Source organism: Triticum aestivum, chromosome 3D (assembly GCF_018294505.1).
Source record: "Triticum aestivum cultivar Chinese Spring chromosome 3D, IWGSC CS RefSeq v2.1, whole genome shotgun sequence".
Classification (NCBI taxonomy): domain Eukaryota; kingdom Viridiplantae; phylum Streptophyta; class Magnoliopsida; order Poales; family Poaceae; genus Triticum; species Triticum aestivum.
This window is the reverse complement of record NC_057802.1, coordinates 548,661,461-548,667,460: the sequence shown is the minus strand read 5'-3', so window position 1 is coordinate 548,667,460 and position 6,000 is coordinate 548,661,461.

The window sequence follows — 6,000 nt, the reverse complement described above, 5'->3', positions numbered from 1 at the left end:
GCCGACGACTTAAGTCACATAATTCAACAGCCCGGAGAGTCAGCAAGGAAATTCCGGACTAGGTTCTTAACCAAAAAGAACCAAATCGTCGACTGTCCGGATGCCGAAGCCCTAGCGGCCTTTAAACATAGCATCCGGTATGAATGGCTCGCCCGACGCCTCGGCCAAGAAAAGCCGAAGTCCATGGCAGCCCTCACGGCGCTTATGACCCGCTTTTGCGCGGGCGAAGATAGCCGGCTAGAACGTAGCAGTAACAATTCAAGCGAACCTGGCACTTCGGAAGCCAGAAATGGCAACGTGTGACACCCCAAATTTTTGACCTTGTTTTATCAATTAAAATTTTGCCAGGAAATAGAACTTTTCCATTTGTCTAGATTTACTCTTTGGATAGTATGGGTTTTACCTCAAGAGGGACTTTCCAAAAGTTTTATTGGACTTATATGCCCTTTTTATAAAAACAATTCTTTATCAGTGGATTTATTTGCATAATTAATTTCCATGAACTTTAATGCCTTTAAAATGATCTTTCATAATTTTGGAGCCCCTCTTTGCACTACAACCTATTTAAATATTCCTTTAAAAATTCTTCCAAATGTTTGGTGATGTCAGTAGATGCATATAATTAAGTTTTATGCAAAAACCCAATGTTGTTCTTTGAAAAATTTGAGTAGATCAACCTCCTTTTCATTCTGGTCCAGTTTCGTGATTTGTACTGCAACCCTATTTTATTTTGCTCTAGTGCCCCTGAGCTTTTTCCTACCTTTAGCCCTCCCTGCAAAACGCTTAAGACCAGGAGATTGGACCCATTGGAGGATTTTAAGTGCCTGCAATGAGCCCCTGTTCTTTCTGGCCAAAACTGAAGTTTTGCAAAACTTGCACTAGCAAGTTTCTGGTTTCTCCCAAATGACCTTACCATCATCATCTACATCTAGAGAGACCCTGATCTGGAGATTTTGGCCACTCCAAGAGTTTCCTAAATGCCCTTGGCATTCTGTCGAACACTTAGTGTGCACAGTCAGTTTTGGGCATGTTTCCTAGTTTGCACTATGATCTTGATCCACTGACCCAACAACCTTGTCCACTAAACTCCTGGCTATCCCTATCCTAGTCCTGTTAATTGCCAGCCTCACCCTCGCACTCTAGGCCGCCCTGGCATTTCGTCGAGCATGTCCCGTGCGTGCTCTGGGCGCGCCCAGAGCGCACGTTTTGCACGCGCGCGCACTGAGCCGCCGCGTCACACTGCCGCCCTCGTCGCGTCCCGTCCCTGGCCCCTGCTCGCCCGCTGAACCACGCACTACCTCGCCCACTCTCCACGCCACCTCTGGCGCCCTACAGCGCCGCTGGTAGAGCTCTTGGCGGCACGCCGGCGTCGGCAGCGAGCCTCTACCATGGACGGCGCCGCCCAAACCACACCAGCGCACCAGCTGCGCCTATGAACAGCTCAAGCTTATCCCGAAGCTCGTCGGCACGCGCTCGTCGCCGCCACATCGCTCTGCAGCTACAGCACGGCTGTCGCCGGCGTTCTTATCCACAGCCGCCGCGGTCCAGCCTCGAGCGCCTATTTAAAGGATCCCCGAACTCGTTCAAGACCTCAGGCGACCTCCAGCCTCCCCTCTAGAGCTCCCCAAGCAGTGGATTGACCCGAAGAAGCCATCTTCCCCAACTCCGGCCAGTTCGGCCGCCGCCAAGCTCCGGTGCAATACGTCGCAGCCAGGCTCTCCCCCGCCCATCCAACGCCACCAAGAGTCTCCCCATAGCCTTGCGGAGCTGCCTAGCGACTCAGCCTCGACCAAGGACCACCGGAGCCCAAAACTCACTCCACTCCCGTAGCCCCCTCCGCCGCGGAGCTCGCCGCCGGCGACTCCTCCCACCACCATCGACCCAGCGACCACCAAGAGGACCCCCTCGGTCTGGCCGATCCATCCCTGGCCTCAGGTGCCCTCGAGGAGCCGCCGTTCATCGCCGGCGATCGCCGGAGCCCCGCTCCCGTTCGGGCAGAGAGAAAGGAGGGAGAGGGAGACCAGTCAAACCTGACCAGTGGGCCCTCTGGACCCACTGTCAGTGACTCGCGCGCCCGCCCTCTCTGGTTAAGTGATAGCGCAAAGTCCCGAGTATGTCTCCTCTGCTGTGAAAGCGTAATCTTCCCGAAACGTTTTCTTTTCTGGTTTTATTTAAAAACAGAAGTTTGACTAATCTTTGACTGGCTATAACTTTTAAAATAAAACTCCAAATGAGTTGGTTCTTTTTCCTACCTTCCTCAAATTTCATCTAGTTTATTTTAAGATTTATTTCAAAAATATTTGGGACAAATTTTTATACTGTGTTTGAAATATTTGTTATTTGAATATTTCTCAAAATAGGATTTTGGAGAGAAGGGAAAGCTTCCAAAAAAGTGCACCCTTTGCTTACTCTTGAAGGCAAGCATTTCTGAACTCTGGCATAATATTTTGTGTGGTGTTTTGATATGGTTACAACACCACGTGGACGTGGAGTATGTGTTATCTTTATGTAACGATAAAGTCTCACGCATGAGTGCATTGTGGAGGTCTTTTGTGGTTAGTATTGGAGGTACTGATGATAGTGATCATCCTCGCGAGCTTCTCATGCATACCGGAGGGAAGCCGGGAAAGTCGTGGTCTTGGGTAGACACGAGCTTGTCCCTAGTTCCTCGTCAAGACGAGTTTGTCCGGTATGGTATGGTGAGGCTTGATGAGTGGTGAGTTTATCTGTTAATGGCAATATTTTGGTTATGATATCATTCGGAGAATACTTGGACCACCTGAGTCGGTCGTAGGTCGAGTCTTGATCAGTAACTTTCCTATTTGTTTTGTACTACCACTTGTCCCTGTCGCAGACGGGGTACGGTTCAGTAGGTTGTCAACCCCTTACCAAATCACACACCGTACAGAGAGGCCATGGTGGAAGATACCGGAGGCCTCCGGTAGGCATGCCACCTGGTCCGGGGGCATGGGTGTTTCCGGTTGGGACCGAGAGGGGGGCACCCCTTAGAGCGCGCGAATATAAATTTGATCCCATGCTACGTCGAGGTTGTAGCCTCCCCACTTAGAGTTTTGCTTGGCAGGTGTCGTGGGTGATTCCAGACACCGGTAAGTTAAGCTGGTGTGTGCAGGTCAGGCGTGTTTTCAATTAAAAGGCCGTAGGCGGAATTAGTCCCGATAGGCTAAGTAAATCCGTTACTCGTGGGTAAAGAGTACACCCTCTGCAGAGGATATATCTTTTCGGATAGCCAAGTCCATGGGTAGGACTACAGTCTGAGATGAGTCTAGCGACGGTATTCGGATGGAGAACGGCTAGACTGGATCGCAGTAACGGTATTCGGATGGAGAACGGCTAGACTGGATCGCAGTAACGGTATTCGGATGGAGAACGGCTTAATTAGAATCTAGTGACGGTCTTCGGATGGAGGAACGGCTAGACTAGATTTTGTTTATGACCTGTGACATATGAGGATTATGTTTATTATTATCATGAACTAACCATTTACATTATTTGATTTATTGCGTATCCCTGGGACGGTTCTACCTCCTGGATATTCACTGTGTTTATTCCTATATAAGCCCTTTATGTGGTGTCGCTCAGACGCCCGACCGCGACATGTTTTGTTATTTATTTATCCTCTATAAGCCCTCTCCGTGGTGTCGCTCAGACGCCCGACTGCGGCATGTTTGTCTTTCATTTATTATTCATAAGCCCTTTATGTGGTGTCGCTCAGACGCCCGACTGCGGCATGTTTTTCTTTCATTTATTATTCATAAGCCCTTTATGTGGTGTCGCTCAGACGCCCGACTACGACATTGTCTTTTTATTTGCAACCTTTCGAGGAGTCATTTCAGACACTCGCTCAGTGCATTCCATTTTACTCCCGTATTGCATGTTCATATTCTATCTGCATACGTGCATCACAGATTTTCGTGGCAGACGTTACGGTCATGAGTATTTCGGAGCATGATTGTCTCTTATTATATTATACCCGTGTTCTAAATGTTTGCGAGTACATTCAAACGTACTCACTGGCTTGCCCTGGCTATTGTCTTGGCCAGATTTCTTGCGTGGAGAAGAGCGTTACAACGGCAGCCCCGGAACCCATGTAAAGGCGATAGTAGCCTCGCGAAGATAGGAGTTTTCCTGGTCAGCTGTTCTTGTGGGAAATGGAGCCCCCTAGACGCAGATGAACCACAAACCGCTTCCGCCATCAACCATTAGAAACCAAGTGTTGTACTCCTAGGCCACAATGGTCTTGTACTACATATTTTGTTCTTTGCTTGGAATTCTTGTATCAAGTTGGTGCCTCATCAGCTAACAGTAATCCTGGGGCTGGTGAGCACAAAGACCGTCTTTCTGGGAAATTATTATCCTGAAAATCCGGTCGTGACACAACGGCAAGCCCCGACGCAACAGACACAAGCGTCGAAGCAACAGTGATAATACCGACGACACGGTAGTCAACGCCGGATTCAGTGGCTCCAAGTCTGACCAGCGGAAGAAGCCGTTCAAAAGGAACAATTCTGGCTCATCCAGCCTAGACCACATTCTCGATCGTCCATGTCAGATATATGGCACCCCCGATAAGCCAGCCAATCATACCAACAGAAGTTGTTGGGTCTTCAAGCAGGCCGGAAAGATAAACGCCGAAAACAAGGAGAAGGGGTCGCAAAGTAAGGACGATGACAAGGAGCCCCATCCACCGAACACAGGGGGGCAGAAGAAGTTTCCCCCTCAGGTCAAAACGGTGAACATGATATATGCCACCCATATCCCCAAGAGGGAGCGCAAGCGCGCGCTCAGGGACGTCTATGCGATAGAGCCAGTCGCCCCAAAATTCAACCCATGGTCGTCCTACTCGATCACTTTCGATCGCAGGGACCATCTGACTAGCATCCGCCACGGCGGTTCAGCCGCACTGGTCCTCGACCCAATAATTGATGGATTCCACCTCACGCGAGTCCTCATGGACAGGGGCAGCAGCCTTAACCTGCTCTATCAGGAAACGATGCACAAAATTGGCATCGATCCATCAAGGATCAAGCCCACCAAAACTACCTTTAAAGGAGTTATACCAGGTGTAGAGGCTTGTTGTACGGGATCAATCACACTGGAAGTTGTCTTCGGGTCCCCGGACAACTTCAGAAGTGAAGAGTTGATCTTCGATATCGTCCCCTTCCGCAGTGGCTATCACGCACTGCTCGGACGAACCGCATTCGCTCGATTTAATGCGGTGCCACACTACGCTTATCTCAAGCTCATGATGCCCGGACCACGCGGGGTCATAACAGTCAATGGAAACACGGAGCGCTCCCTCCGTACTGAAGAACACACCGCAGCCCTGGCAGCGGAAGTACAGAGCGGCCTTTTAAGGCAGAATTTTAATTCAGCGGCCAAGCTCCCGGACACTGTCAAACGAGTCCGGACTACTCTGCAGCTTGACAGTCCGGCTCGTCAGGAGTTAGACTAGCAATTCGGCCTCCATCTCAGTCTTGACAAAATGGCGGCATACGTACCGCGCGCACATAACTACGCACTCAAAATACCATGGACAGAGACGGAGGCATAACCGGACTGTGGTCCACAATACGGCTTCGACCTTCCCCGGACACACATACTTTCAATTTTCCTTTTATATCTTTTTCAGGTTTCTTTTTCGCAGACCCCTAGCAGTGGCCTGATCGTCGGTCCTTTCGAGGGACGGATACACCAAGGCGGCACAGACGTGTGGGGGAATCTTTAGACGTTCTCTTCGATGATCGTCCTACCTGTTTTCAGGACCCGCACGCAGCTCCCCCTTGGTCTTGGCATGTTAAATAGCCAGGTTGCTTATCGCACTACTTGTACAAATACGTTTTGACGTATCAATCAAATTACAACGAGAACTATTTGCGGCCCAACTTACGTGGCATTAGCTTACAGTCTCATTTTATTTCATTATTCTTATCGATTGCACAGGTATACTTTGGTACGCTTTAATTGGCCAGGGCTTCACTA